We start from the raw sequence: 16,416 nt of genomic DNA on the forward strand, positions 1-16,416 counted from the left end.
GTTGAGATGTTTGAAGAGTGAGACCCTTGCACCTGTAAACTATAGTGTTGACTTAGTACTATACCCTCCTGCAGACTGGACTGGAAGAAGAATTACTGCACACCATTCTTTCTTCTCATAGTATAGATCCTTGAAGTGACAGCTAATTTGTCATACAGAGCATTAACAAAAACCCACAGAAAATGCAGTTATGTCAATGTCATCTCCCATTGCTAACATTACATAAGGCATGCTCTTCAAATAATGGAAGGTCTCTGGTGACTTTCCTTGGGCTTTACAAATTACAGACACAATCTGCCAGATGATACAGTTCACTGGGCCAAATCATTCTAGGCAAAGCACCTTAAGTGCTCAAATTATAAGTGTAAAGAAGTATGAAAATGACATTCCGCTGGCAATTGGAAGTGTCCTTACTCTCCTGTGGTTTTAAAAATAATTATGTTAAATTTCTCATAGTTTTCTAAAGCTTGTGAAACAGCCTTTCACAGCTCTTGTACAATCTTTTTCACTCCATTGCATTGCACTCTACCCCTCAAACAATCTTGATTGGCAGTATAGGAGCTATAAAATACCAGTGAAAAGGCAAACTAGTGAGATCCACCACAGTATTTATTTCACATTTTACCCATTTAGAAAAACATGAGACATTTCTCAAGGAAGGAAAAGCTATGCAAAGTCATTTATAAGGAATAAATATTTAAGACAAAGTAATTAATTTAGGCATCACTCTTTCAAATGCATCATATACCCCTTTCACACAGACGGGTTATGACAGCTCAGAACCGGCACTGATGTGGCATTATGGTCTGTGTGAATTGCCTATAATGTCACAGAGTCGTCATATTTTATGCCATCTCTGACCCACCCCTCTTGAGGTGGTTCAGAGACGGCACTGAACCGTCTTAATTCCTGTGTGAAATGCTATGAAGCGCTATAGTGGCCGTGGATTGAAAGTCAACATCCCACATGACTGTATATCGGATGTGTTGGGAATTTTTTGCAACACGCTTTCATGTTTTTCAGATATAATAGCTGATCAAGAACGTGGTAGTAATACGAGTCTGGAATAAGTTAAGGAATTGTTAACTTTACGGGCTGACAAGGAGGTGAATTCACAAATAGAAGGGACGGTGTGTGATGCTGTAATTTATGGACGAATCACTGTTGCCATGAAAATGATCTGTTGACTGACAGGTTTGAAAGTTGTACTCACATGATCCCTTTGGCTGTGTGAAAGGGTTATAATGGTATTATACCAGCGTAGATTGCGCAATTCCGTGCTGTTGAATGGGTATTTTCAATAATTTTTTTAACGTCTCTGAGACGGCTCAGTAGCGGCAATTGTGTGTGAAAGTGTTAATGCAGTAGCAAAACCTGGTTGCCAGGGAAACAGCACTAAATTATGTGGACCCTGGTGCATAAAGCCAAATGGACCAGTGAGCCATTGGTTTATCCCTAAAGGCTTTAATGAGGAAGGTTGTCTTAGTGAAAGGATGTCTTTGTTCAGGTAAGAAACCTGAGCTGCTGTCTTTACATGGCATTATTAAACTCGAAGAGAAAAGCAATCATCTATAGTCAGTGAGACAACTGCCATGCAACTTAAGTCTGTTCTACAAGTTCATACAGTATAATAGCTATCTGAAGCAGCAGTACGTTAAAAAATGAATGACCCTCTTTCTATAATAACCTTGATAAAAAGTCATGCCTCCCCTTGCACATGTCCTGCTTTATACCTAGTGTACTGTTCTCATGTATTTAAAACAATAACCACAATATCTATAGTAAACCAGCTTTTTCTTAAAATATCACAAGAATCATCACCTGAGACATCAAAACATATGTTTACTTTTTATATATATATTGGACATTTGACATTTCATAATGAAATGTTCCCACACCCATTTCATTTCCTCTGAGTCTCTATTGCAGCTTTACACAGTACGGGACTGGAAAGTATTGTAGAGGTGAAGTGGCTTGCCTACAGAGTCACATACTGGGTCACTGGATACGATTTGAAACTCCTGGCTCATTTTTCTCCACTACGTCACTATTGTTCTCTTAATTGACCTTCATAAGTATTTTGTCTTCCTATAAGCACATAGAGATTATACTGTAATTATGCATTATGCTTGCATCACAACTTTTTTTTTTTTTTTTTTACTATACTGGGAGTTTTGAAAAAATCTGACTCTAACAAATGTTTTAACAACACAAAACTACTGCAAATGGAAGTGTAATTACAGCCCTATTGGATAGCCTGTTCTAATGAATCACATAAATGCAATTTGCTCAGTTTACAAATAAACTGGATGTAGTCTAGCTCAGTGGATCCAACCCTGAGGTCTGCGCACCCCCTAGGATCCGCGAGGCCATCAGAGGGGGTCCGTGGGAAAACTAGTCCCCTAAAAATAGCCCCCTCTCACCGACAAGTCCCCAATTTCACAATGCAAATCATCTTCAGCAGTACGTAGCACCTGCCGTTACACTTCGCACACATTCTATTAAGTGCGGCCAGTTGCAGCATGTGACGTGTTTTAGCCTGGTGACTAAATCACGTCACACGCTACAACTCGCCACACGTTAACCCCATGTGGTTCGCCCCACTAGTGGGAAGTATCAGCAACGGATCACTGGATAAAAACAGGCTCTTCAAAAAGGAAACAAGTGGCAATGGAGTACAGAGGCGGCTCGTCAACGACCTCACCAAGAATTCCCGGCTAAAAAACATTTTGCATATTGTTTTTATTTAATTGAGAAATATAAACACATTTAAGCACAGTTACACATGTATATATTAAATAAAATGTAAGTCGCTAGTGACATTATTTCAAAGTTACAAATCACTTTCACCAGTAGTGAAAGCACAATGACAGAAAGCTGAAACAGTGTAGTGCTGCCGCAGTGCTGCATCAGGCAGAAACCTGAGCCGCATGGAAAAAAAATGTACAACATCAACACTAGATGATTTCTTTTTTATGCTGTAGTAAAAAAGTAAAAACATATCATTAATATACCAGTGTATTATTCCATAAAACATGTTTTCTTGTTATTGTTTTTTAAAGATTTTGATTTCTAGCAATTCAAGCATGTGGAAGGAGTATAATAAAAAAATAAAAACAAGTTCATGTGTATCTGCTTTTCTGACATGGAAGACCACATAGGGATGCTTTCAGTGAACTAGTATTTTAATCCCAACATTTTAACCCCCCTCTAAGTCCAGTTCTGATTTGCTGAAGAGGATTGTAAAACATGAAATGGTTTCAGTGCACCCACACAGGTCTGGATCTCGTTTTCTAATCAGAGACACCATCAATTCTCAGAACAATTGCTGCACTGTTTCCAGAAAACGTTTTGCTAAGACTAGTTCTTCAGCATTCCAGATTGTAAAATAATCGTTACATGGAAATTGTTTGGTAACATACAATTAGATAATAATCAAATCCAGTGCATCTGTAATGCTCAGTGATTCCAGTTTACTATACCCAAGCACAGTCTCATTTAATAAGCAATTAAAACATTTTTGTCTGTTATTACCAAGGAACAGGCCACAGCAATGCTATTATCATTATTATACTATAACTTTTTTTGTGATCAGTTTTTATTTATTAGTACAAAATGAGATTTAAAAAAAGAGAAATAATAGATAGGTATTTTTTTCTATTCCACTTTTTAAAGTTATGTATTTACTGTTGTTAGTCTGAAATAATCATTGTGGTCCACTGATAGTTTACTTTATCAGTAGGTAGTGGTTTTAGATCAGATGTCATTAATTAGTATCATCTCTCAGTCGTGTTTTATTTGCTGTTCTGTTATTGAGAAATAAAACTGCTGACCTCCATAGAAAACAATGGGAGAGCAGAATATTTTATTCAGAAACAAGATTTTATAGCTCAGAAAGCTTCGATTAACGGCAGCCTTGACTGACACTCACATTTTACAGTGATTTACTCTTTATTTCACAACACATTCTTGAATACAACCTGGTATAACACCATCTGAAGGATGTCGTGGGTTGGAATGGACCTGACAAGCAAGTGCTTGTTGTGCACGGTTTATGACTGTCGATTGAAAGCCAGGCCTGGGATGAACCCACGACCCTCCAGTCAAGAGTCCAGAGCCCTAACCACTACTCCACACTGCTCCACCTGATATGGTGCGCACCTACTCTCCGAGGCATATTGTATACAGGTATTGTGGGTATTTTGGATGATACCACTAGTTTTGAGGATGCTCATTTTAATACGGCAGGGCAGAGATATATATTGTAACACAGCAGGGAGGGGGTTAATCCTCCCTGCATGAAGAAAAACATGTGCGGAATGCACATTGTATTAATTGTTAATTGGTTTATTGTTAATTATCCCCTGCACCTGGTAGTTATTGTTAAATTAGGACCAGGTGCAGGGTATTTAAGAGAGGCAGCTAGTCTGCTCATTGCTGCTGAGTAGAAGGAGGCAGATGGTGTGCTCTGTCTCCGAGCAGTCATACAAAAGTTAAGTTCTGTGTCAAACCTGTGTGGTTTTAATTTGTTGGGTTTTTGTTTGGTGGGGAAACGGCTTAGCCGTCCTACTTATAGACAGGGTGTTCCTGAGTCTTAGTTAGCGCTCCAAAGGAGCTAGGTGTTTGTTTTGTTTTGTATTTTGTTTATTGTGTGTATTATTAAAAGTGCGCGGAAGCGCTGAACCCCCAATTTTCTGTGTCTGGGTCAATCTGTAAAGGGGCAACGAACCTAAGTGAGTTGCAGTTATCACAATATCCACATGGGTGCACGTGTGTTTGGATATGTGGTGATGGAAGTTGTGTTTAATTTTTTAATTGAGTGACTGAGGTGTGATTGGAAAACTGTGGAATGTGGCCAGGTGGTAATTGATTGATTGTCAATTACCCCTGGTCACACCCTATAAAAGAAAGGAATTAATATTTGGTGTGGGTTGTGTAGGATAGTTCGGAGCGGAGAAGGAGTGTGCTTTGAGTAAAATGTGAGTAAGTGTAGAACACCAGGATAGCTGTGCTTGGGGGTTGTACTTGTGCTGTGTGTGTTTAGGAGTGTTTGTTCAAACTGTTGCTTTGTTCCTGTGTTTTGTTTGTTATGTGTTTATTAAATGTGTGCAGAAAGCGCTGAACTACACTTTCTGTGTCTGGGTTGCTATTTCTGCCACTGGCCAGCCTTGACTGCCAGTCAGTATATACCGAAGCAATATATACTGAAACATTCTCTTATAAAACTCTACTGTGGTAAAAGGTGTAAGCTCTGTAAAGCTAAGAGTGTTATGGTGAAGCATATAAAACATGGTAAACTATGGTAAATGTATACTAGAACCGTGGTCAGTACAGCAAATTGTTCAACTGTTCAAGTAAAACAATAAAGTATACCAATTGTTGTCTAGCCACTTTCACTGCTAAACAACTCTGACTTATCAGCCAATTCACTTGCATTCCATGTGTATTTAGCATAACTACTGTGTTTGTGAGTCAATGCCAAACATTGTCTGCAAATGTCATTCTTCAGACGAGTTTGGCATTTTCCACTGAATTAACTTCTGCTCCCCCGAGTCATGATCCCACAGCTGGAAATTCTCTTTAATTTCATCATCTGCCTGGAGCACAGGTCTACCTCTGGATGAACCCTGGCTCAAACATAAAAGTTTATTGTCCTTATGTAAACCCTAACAGGAGAGGTGGTCTGCTCCTAAAATGAATTGTGTTTTTCTGAATATTGTTTTTTCCCTACAGGTTATGAATTCACCCACTGAAAAAGGTTCCGGCAGCATCTGCTTAAAGGTCTTTACCTTTAAGTTGCTGTTTCGTTATTGAGATTCTCGTCTCACTTTGGAATATGTTATATTTTATTTATTTATGGTAAAACCAGTAAGAAGTTTATTTTACTTTTTAATTTTAAATCCTTGTCGGCTAAAAAGGAGATTATAATTATTTTGTATCTTTATATTTTATTGGCCCTACATTTAGAGAAATGTATAATAAAAATGTGTAAGACTAGGTTAAGGAAATATTTAAACAGAAGACATTCCAGGAGCATCCTGAGGAAAGTGCTTGTGTAAAACCACAACAGGAATGAGAAAAGAACCCCATCCTGACCTTCTGACATGCTTGTTTTGGCTTGCCAGTCAGAATGTATGTCTTATTCCTCTTCTCACCACCACAATTAGGGAATTAGGGAGCTGTGTGCATTTGCATAACATCTATAAGAAGCAGCTCCTGGTCTATCCTGTCCTGTCAGGTCAGTAGAAGTAAGTTCTCCTTACAGACTGCTGCACTACAGTGCCTTCTGGTGTGGACAAAAAGCAAAGAATCCACACGCTGACCTCCAGAACTAAAACGAAACAATGCCTGCTCACTTCTTAAAAACCACATTTAAAAAATGTTGATCTAAAAAACAGCTGGGGAGGGGGCTCCCAAGTGGCACATCCAGTAAAGGCGCTCTGCGTGGAGTGCAGGATGCACCCTATAGCCTGGAGATCGCAGGTTCAAATCCAGGCTATGTCACTGCCGACCGTGACCGGGGGTTCCTACGGGGTGGCGAACAATTGGCCGAGCACCGCCCGGGTAGGGAGGGCTAGGTCAGCAGGGGAATTCACGGTTCACCGCGCACCAGCGACCCCTGTGGCTGATAGGGCTTCTGCAGTGGAGCCATCAGATCTGTGTTGTCCTCCGGCACTATAGGTCTGGTGGCCTCGCTGTGGATCCGCAGTGCGAAAAATGACAGATTGGCAGAAACACATTTCGGAGGACACGTGTTCCAGACTCCGTTTCCCGAGTCGCCAGGGGGTTGCAGCGGTGAACTGGGATACAAATAACAATTGGGTATTCCAAATTGGGGAGAAAACTGGGGTAAAAAAAACATTGGCGACAACTAAATTTATATATAAAAAAAACAACTGGGGATGTATATCGATCAATATTTATTTTATATAGCGCCTTTCATAGTGGACCACCATCACAAACTGCTTAACTGTTTCTGCACTGCTCTGTATTCTGCATTGTTAAATGATGCTTTACAGAGGCAAACAAATGTAAGCTAAGCACAATTTGCAATAAAAAGTATTGGCTGTAAATAAACTGTTTAAAGTGATGCGAAAATTAACCAAACATGTTCCTTTTTGAATTTAGATTACAGCAACAATTACTCACATGATACACTGGCCGGCGCTATATAGGGGCCTCCAATTGATCAAGATCAATCATATTTAATGAGATAACTGATTCAGAAGCTTATTAAGGAAGCCTATTCATAGAAATATATATTTTTTAATGATATTTAAAAACTAAAACGGGTACATGCTTGCAGTTTGTGGAAAGGCCTTTCTCTAGGATTTCGTGGGGAGGTGAAAATGCCACCCTTGTTACTGAAGGGAGATAACTCTGTGAACGTGCAGCAGATCTGTAAATCATGTGAACAGAGAGCAGAGGCAGATGTAAGATAACAGTGGATCGGAAAGATGTGTGTGAAAAGCCCTTGTACAGCTCGGGTTAAAAATCAACTCGCAAACACACTGTAGTGTCAATGTCACGGAACTGGGGTACTGTTCTTCTATTTTATTCTGTTTCAAATGAAGCATGTCCAGCACAAGGATGAAACAAAGAGGACAGCCCTTGTGTAATATAAAAATCAGGAGAAATGCAGCTAAACAGTGTAGCTCAGTTCCCATAGTGTTCCTTTAATCAAGTGTATGCATCTATAGCTCTAACAAGCCCTGAATAACAGACTGCACCAGTCGTCTCTCACTGTTCTCCATACACAGGAGATTTGCATGTATTTCATGTAATGTTACACTGAGCATATACCATATCTAAGGTATATACTGTAACTTACTGCCTTTTGGATTCTGATAAAACGCTAACTGCCCTTATATAAGCTGTAGGTTATGGTGGGAGGTCTTGTGCTCCTAAATGATATGCACATTTTGTGATAACCAGCCATGTGTCAATGGACTGATAAGGAATTTCAATTTCAGTATGTCTTATGGAAAGAAAGAGGGGCTGTAACAGGGTGAGAAGCCCTGTAAAATGTATTTATTTATTTATTTTTAGAACAGAGTCTCCCCCTCCGCCCCGTGTTACTTTGTATTTGTTTTATGATTTATTATAGAGGACGAGCGAGGTACCGTCCTTCAGTATTTTGTATTTGTTTTGTTGTATTTGTTATGATTTATTTATATATGACGGCAACATGACCGCAGGTTTTGTTATTGTTTTGTATTTATGTATTGACGGCATAGCCGATTGTTTTCTTTAGTAGCGTGGATGGGTCGCCCCATCCACAGCAGTTTAAAAACCTCGTGCAGAAGGTGGCCTTCCCGAATTAATTGATTAATTTGTTGCTAAATCGGGAGATGGTCACCTGCATAAAAGCCTGCAGCTCGCTGCACTCAGTGTGGTGGGTGTTAGAGCGGAGAGAGCGAGAGAAAACGAAACTAAAAGGAAAAAACGTAAAGGATCAGTGAAGGCTATTTATTGCCCAGCCTGATTGTGTTGTTTGTGTTCGTGATTTTGTTCTGTTTAACCTTTTTATTTTGCTCTGTGAGCAAGTCTTTTTGTTACAACCTTTTATTTTATTTTTGTATTATTTAAATAAAACAGCGCCGCCCTGTCTTTTATTTTGATACTGCAGTACCTGGTGTTAGTATTTTTCCCTTCCTGCATCTGACCTGACATCACCGCTCAGCCCACCCTGTCACAGGGGCATATTTTCAAAGCATGTACTACCTGTTTTAACTCCTGTTTTTTTTGTTTTTGTTTTTGTTTTTTTAGAAAATGTTAATGTTACACAACTAACAACTTGAGACCTTACTTGGTTGTTCACTTAGTTTTGTAACAGTAACAGGAGTTGTTTAGTTAATTAAAGACTGGAGTTATCGCTTTAAAAATAAAAATGCGCACACACACACGTGCGCACACAGAGAGAGGTCCCCCTGGAGCATTTTTCACAAATCTTTCTTCGTCAGAAATGTAATATCATAACAGTAACAAAAAGGTTACTGGGTTATTTTCATGCATTCTACTCACATACCAGGATGACTTGTAAGTGCAACCCAGGAGGGATTTGCAATGTTAGGGATAAATATATCAAAGAACAATTTTAAAAAAAAGTATGATGATCCGGAACAGGAGGAATCTCATAAGAATTGGAGGAGACTTTTGGGGTAGCTGCTAAAAGTGCATAAGAAACATATAACCCATGAACAGCTGATAGATTTGCATGTAAAAGGATTAATAAAAAATGATTGGATCAAGACTGAATACTCAGCATTATGAACCACCCTTTTAATTATTAAGTTCCATCTGAACTTGCCCCTAAAGATATCAGGAATAACACAGTGATTAACACCTAATACTTACAATGCACAGTGAAGCTTCAAGCTTCGAAATGCCATGACAATGTAATCACAGATGAGTGACACCTGTATTTATATAAATAAATGGAAATTCCTTAAATGACCAGCAACTGGTATTGCTGGTTCAAGAGACTCTATGTTGGATGAACTCTGTATGCTGATTCAGAAGTACCACTTCTAGTCAATTTTAATTCCCTTACTGTGAAATGTAAAAGTTAGGCTATATCTACACTAGTTTACCGTAAATAAATGTAATGGCTGTAAACGTGTGCAGGTGGTTATATATCCATTAGGAAACCAGTAAACGTGTGTTCCAACTCGTGCTGCTCATCAGATAACCAGCAGTACTGGCATTTTCAACAGCCTAGGATACTTCTGCAGCAAATGATGTGTACAACGCACTGCATAGCAAAGATGAACAAAACAGCCCTTTCTATCTCTCTCACACACATACTATGCGTTTGTACTGACTCGAGTTCAATTTAATCACAAGCTTACTCGACTGAATGACTGTCCGGGCAGATAACACATTTATGTACGCATTTCAAGTTTTGGATGAAAATACACGAATACCTCCCAACGAGATTATATATATATATATATATATATATATATATATATATATATATATATATATATATATATATATATATATATATATATATATATATATATTAAAAGTATACGAACGATATATTACAAATATATTTTTAGATTACCAGAGTGTGGTATTATAATTTAAGTTAAAACAAATTTAACAGGCAGACGCACATATTTACGTTTACTAAACCTTAATAATATTGAACAAAGCTGCGGGATTATGAAGTTACTAATAATAGTGTAAAAGCTAAATATATCGTTTTTAACTGAGTTCGAAATTCGTACACCTTTTACAGCTAAACAAACCACGAATAAACTGGCTGATAAAACAAGGACAGGGTCGCATGTTTAAACCTCATGAAGCATTAACACTGAGTGCCGTGCATTTCCATACTGGTAGTTCAAGAGTGCCATCACAATTCATTATCCACGATTTAACACAGCCAACAACATAAAACAAAACAAATAACATATTAACATAAACAGTACATGTGTACTCACCAGCTCAATCAAGATCTGCACTCACTATCCTATAAAAATATATACATATATTTCCAAGGTTTAGCGCGCTCAGCGCTCCACAGTAGCCAACACGGGAATGAAATACCAAGACACGATTTGCATATCATCAGAAAAGACTCCCACACGTCCAACAGGATTTTGTACGCGAAGCAGCAAGATTGAGTAAAGTGACATCTGCTGAACCTGTTTGGAGTTGCACTGGCCTTACTGACTGTATCTGTAGTGTCCGGCGGCGAAGTTAAAAATGCAGAAATGTAAAAGTTACATTAAAACCCACTAAAGTAAGAAAGCCATTTTATAAAAGTATGTTTTCAGTCTTGATTTAAAAAATGTAACAGTCCCAGCTTCCCTGCTGACAAAAGAAGGGAGAGCATTCCATAATTTAGGGGCTCTGCATGAAAAAGCCCTTCCTCTCCTGTTAATTTTGTTGACCCTGGGATTAGGAATAACCAGTAGCCCTGCATCCTGTGATCTAAGATTGATATTTGGATGATACAGGGTCAGTAACTCCTACAAATAACCAGGTGCTAATCCATTTAGGGCTTTAGGTTAACAGCAAAATCTTTAAATCTATTCTATACTGCACAGGGAGTCAGTGTAAGGAGGCTAAATCAGGGGTAATATGTTCACTTTTCCTGGTTTTAGTCAGAATTCTAGCGGCTGTATTCTGAAGGAGCTGCAAGCGAGACAACAAACCCTTTGGTATACCAGAAATAAGTGCATTACAGTAATCGATTCTAAACAAAGGCATGCATGGGTCGGTCTCTCAGCATCATATACTGAACCAATTGGTCTAAGTTTGGCTATATTTCTCAAACGGTAAAAATATACTTTTGTAACTTCCCTAATATAAGTCTCAAATGATTGATCAGGATCAGATGACCCCCACATTTTCCATTTCTATTTTAAGATTTAATAAGAGATTACTACGGTCGAGCACATGTAATAGACTATTTGATGCACGAGACCGAGCTTGTACTTGCATAAAGTTTAATGGCTGCGTTTACAACAGAAAACAATTGCAATACCTTTGTCTCGTTTCCCTAACCAATACATTACTATCATGGAAAAACTACCAATTTTGTTTAAAAAATAAGTAATAATTAACGAAATATAACAACTACGTCAAATATTGAAGCAGTTTATTTATTTATAGACTACAAACTATAACCAACAACAACAACAACTACTACGACGACGACTACAAAACATCGTTTAATTTACTTCAAAACAAATTAAATATTTGTTTTGTAAAACAAACAAAAAAGAAAATGACCATGTACATCATTTACAATGATAATTGGAACTTGGACACAAAGTACATGAAACGCTAACAAATGTTTCAACATGTTTCAACAGTTTTCTACAGTGTTACAAGATGACGACTATAGACATTCGCAGTCACACCCTTTGGCTTCTCTGCGCTCATTCTTTGCTATAAACATGTCCATGTTTCCCAGCATTCAACTTCCTCGTGCTGCTCGAATAATCAAGTAAGTTTAAACACTTTTTGCACAGTACAGGTATGTATTTAAATGTATCAGTCACTAATCTGATGACTATACAAATTCAGTAAAAACGGAAAATATAACATACTTCTTACATGATCTCTTACAGGATATTTTCCAAAGGGTTATTTCTACACAGGGTGTTTCATTTAAAAGTTTACCCAACGATAAATTAGAATAATGAAATTAGAATATTAGATTTCCTTTTCCTTTTCAAGATATATATCAACAGAGGGGAATCTAACACTAGTCATGTGACAGTTCTTACTTTAACCATTGGGAGCTGTGTGGTGTTAAAAATCAAACAACGTGTTTTTTTTTGGTTGAAACATATACTGAAACAAAAGCATGCAAAATTATATATATATATATATATATATATATATATATATATATATATATATATATATATATATATATATAGATAGATAGATAGATAGATAGATAGATAGATAGATAGATAGATCCTGTTGAGGAATATGGGGAGCCACCATCAAAGCCTATCATAGTGCAGAAATGGTGCGCACGAAAACGTGTCAACGGAGAACAAAGTGGAAGAAATTCAATAACGATTATTGCATAGTCCACGTAAGTCTCTGAGGCTGTTGTCTGCACAATGTCGAGCCACAAAACAGTTAAAGGATTATTAAAAAGTTAAGGTCGTTCAGGAGCTTCTAGGTTTCTAATTTCATTATTCGAATTTATTATTGGGTCAACTATTGTCTGTCATTTCTATGAAAGTGTTTGTAATGTAAACATTATTGAACTTTACTGTGACTGAATTACTGTGGTTTAACAGTGACATCTAGTGGAGGCCTTTTAAACAGCACCATGTGTTCTTTAAAGTAACCTCAAGCGAAAACTGAAGTACTGCACGATATAGAACAGGCCCACTGCATTTAGTGGACAATCAGGGGCTGATTGTCCACTAAGTGTGGTTGTTTCTAGACATGTGGTCCTTTAGTTGATTTGACATTGGGGTGGTCTCTATAGACTGGTGATCCTTTTATATGGGTTTTAAAACAGCATTGACTGTACATGTAATATCTCACATTACAATGTAACTTTTCCTGCTAGAATGCTTTTTTTTTTTGCTCTGAAAGAGCATGGGGCCAACAGGGAGAAGAGAGCGTCTCTGCTGTACTGAGACATTTCAAATTAAACAACAGTGTACAGTAACATTAAACCACATTGGTAGTGTTATGGTGTATTACGTTACATTCATTAAAAAATATTTTGAAAATGTACAGTATGTGTTGCTTTTCTGTTTCAGTGTGTGCCAAGAAAGAGAATACAGTTATTTGCAATATCTACATGCCATTAATTAGAAAACAATTAATTAAATCTGTTGATTGATTATTATACACGGGTATTCAAGAATTTAAACTGCTCTGCTGTGATAAAAAAAAAAAAAAAGTGTGCTGAAAATCCAGCCGAGTTCCACCAACCACGCCTTTGGTCAAGCCTTAATTATCTAATAGAACCAATTTAAATTCTGACAAGGTTCTAAAGTACTTTTTAAAAAAAAAAAAATGTATTTAGTTGTTGCCAATTAGTTTTTTATTATTTTCTCCCCAATTTGAAATGCCCAATTATTTTTAGGCTCAGCTCACCGCTACCACCTCTGCGCTTACTCGGGAGGGAAGAAGATGAACACACGCTGTCCTCCGATGCGTGTGCAGTCAGCCGCCCGCTTCTTTACACTCTGCAGACTCACCGTGCAGCCGCCTCAGAGCTACAGCGTCGGAGGACAACGCAGCTCAGGGCAGCTTATAGGCAAGCCCGCAGGCGCCCGGCCAGACTACAGGGGTCGCTGGTGCGCGGTGAGCCGAGAACACCCTGGCTTACTTAACCCTCCCTCCCCCCGGACGACGCTCGGCCAATTGAGCACCGCCCCCCCTGGGAGCTCCCGTCCACGGTCGGCTGTGGAATAGCCTGGACTCGAACCGGCGACGATCCAGGCTATAGAGCGCATCCTGCACTCTAGCGAGTGCTTTTACTGGATGCGCCGCTCGGGAGCCCCTAGGTTCTAAACTACATTTAATTAAATTTATACTGCAATATAAGAACAATAGTCTGCAATAAATTGTCCTTATTGGTGCGAAGGGATCATTTGATATGGGGCAAGAGTGACACCTTGTGGTCATGTTGGTGCAATTGCTAAATTATTATTATTATTATTATTTATTTCTTAGCAGACGCCCTTATCCAGGGCAACTTACAATTGTTACAAGATATCACATTATTTTTTACATACAATTACATTATTTTTTACACATTATTTTTACATACAATTACCCATTTATACAGTTGGGATTTAATCTAGGTAAAGTACCTTGCTCAAGGGTACAGCAGCAGTGTTCCCCACCTGGGATTGAACCCACGACCCTCGGTGTTTCATTGACTAGCCCACAACACCTCGAGAAGGCTTGATAGTGATTCTGGCATGTCAGCACCAATCCTCTCCATCCCCCACCGAAGCAAGCCCAGTTTAATTACCTTACCCATCCATTCCTTTTCATTGATGTTAACTTCCTCCAGACGAGCCTTCCTCATTTAGAGCTGTTGACAGGGAAACCTCGTACACAGTAAGCGGCCACAGCAACCTTGCAAAAAGACCAAACTGAAAGCACCAGACTTGAAGCTTGCCTGGTAGTGCACTGTCAATCCTCTTCAGCCCTTGTACTGCCTGATGTCTCACCTCTCCTACTCAGACTATGTCTTTTAAATCCCCATTGTACCACTTTCCCAAGACTCTTAACAGCATTTTCTGACACTGTTGGAATGGCCTCGCCATCAATATAGAACACCTTAATCACTACTTTGCCTTTGATGATGGAGATGCTCCTCGACTTAGCTGGCTTGGTCTGCATACGTGCCCATCTGATGTTATCTGCTAGTTTGCCAAGTAGCTGATTGATGCAGGCTACTGTTGTAGTCATGGTGGTCATCTGATCCATGTATACATTACATGGTGGCAGCAGCGTGTTAGAAGCCAGCTGTTCTCCACCCACTATTATTATTTATTTCTTAGCTGACACCCTTATCCAGGGCGACTTACAATTGTTACAAGATATCACATTATTTTTACATACAATTACCCATTTATACAGTTGGGTTTTTACTGGAGCAATCTAGGTAAAGTACCTTGCTCAAGGGTACAGCAGCAGTGTCCCCACCAGGGATTGAACCCATGACTCTCCAGAGTCCAGAGCCCTAACCACTACTCCACACTGCTGCCCATACTACCTATTTCGAGGCTCTAATAATGACTTCCATTGCCATGGTGAAGGCCGGTGGAGAAAAGGTGCAACCTGACATGATTCCGACTTCGAGAAACTGCCAAGTAGTGGTAAACTCTGGAGTTGAAAAACAGAAGTAGGCTTTCACTGACCCTGTTGTAGTACTGGGTACACTGAAGAACTCAAATGCAGCCCAAAGCAGTTTATGTGGCACTGAACCGTGCATTAGCTAAATCCAGGATTGTTACACGGAGCTCCTTCTTCTCCTTTTTTGTGACTGAATCTGTTGCTAGATCACGCTGACTTGCTCCAAGCATCCTGAAACCCTGTATGGTGGTGTCAAACATGCGTTTCTTCAATAGATAAGTTGAAGAATATCTTACCCTCCACATTTAACAGGGAAATTGGACGTAATTGGCTGATGCAGGTAAATTCTGTTTTTTGGGGGATAAAGACCGCTCCTGCTCTTGGGACTACCTGCTTACCCAGAGTCCTCCATTTGATATTGTTATGGATTAATAGGTGGAATATCAGAGGGGATCAACATAGGCTACCCTCTTCTTGGATCAGTGTGTGTCTTACTTAATTGAACTAAATAAACCACATTCCAGATCTTTATCAGTTAATCATTTAATGATACATATAAAACCTGTAGGACTCCGAGCCTCGAGGACCAAATTTGTGCACCCCTGCCATACACTGCCATATTTTCTTGGATGCATTTCTGCATCATGTTTCTCTTCCTTTCTGTCACACTGAGACACTACAAAGCTAACCTAAAAGCTGTATTTGTGCATTTATTTTGCACTTACGCAATGAACACACTGTGGCAGTTGTCATGAGTATATATACATATACATTTGGAAGTGGTGCTTTGTGAAGAAGACCATTAGCTCACTTCCTATTTATTTTTCTTGCGAAGGTGGATCTTTAAGAATTATAAACCTCACGGTTCGTTCAATCAGATTAGGAGTTGGCAAATTAATCTCTGAGTAAAGATGGTTTGCAGAAATTATAATAATCTAGCTGGAATGACGGCTGCATTGGACATTAATACTTAATATAGGCTGATTCTTAATGGTCTTACATTAAATGGGCAATACATCAAAATGTACTCGGGATCGAGTATCCAGAACACACACCCTCCTGCAACCCTGCTGGATTTCTGTTCCCACAATACGCCACTCATTT

At 38.9% G+C, this 16,416-nt stretch overlaps 1 protein-coding gene across 1 annotated transcript in view; it reads right to left on the minus strand.

Moving 5' to 3' along the window:
* LOC117963775 (MOB kinase activator 3B) overlaps positions 1–10,610 on the minus strand; it is a 53,691-nt gene extending 43,081 nt beyond the window's left edge. The window contains exon 1 of the mRNA XM_058993991.1: positions 10,455–10,610. The gene's annotated coding sequence lies outside the window, so the exon portion shown is untranslated. The remainder of the gene's footprint in view (positions 1–10,454) is intronic.
* Positions 10,611–16,416: the final 5,806 nt, after the last annotated feature.

The sequence above is a fragment of the Acipenser ruthenus genome, chromosome 2, assembly GCF_902713425.1.
Source record: "Acipenser ruthenus chromosome 2, fAciRut3.2 maternal haplotype, whole genome shotgun sequence".
NCBI classification, from domain to species: domain Eukaryota; kingdom Metazoa; phylum Chordata; class Actinopteri; order Acipenseriformes; family Acipenseridae; genus Acipenser; species Acipenser ruthenus.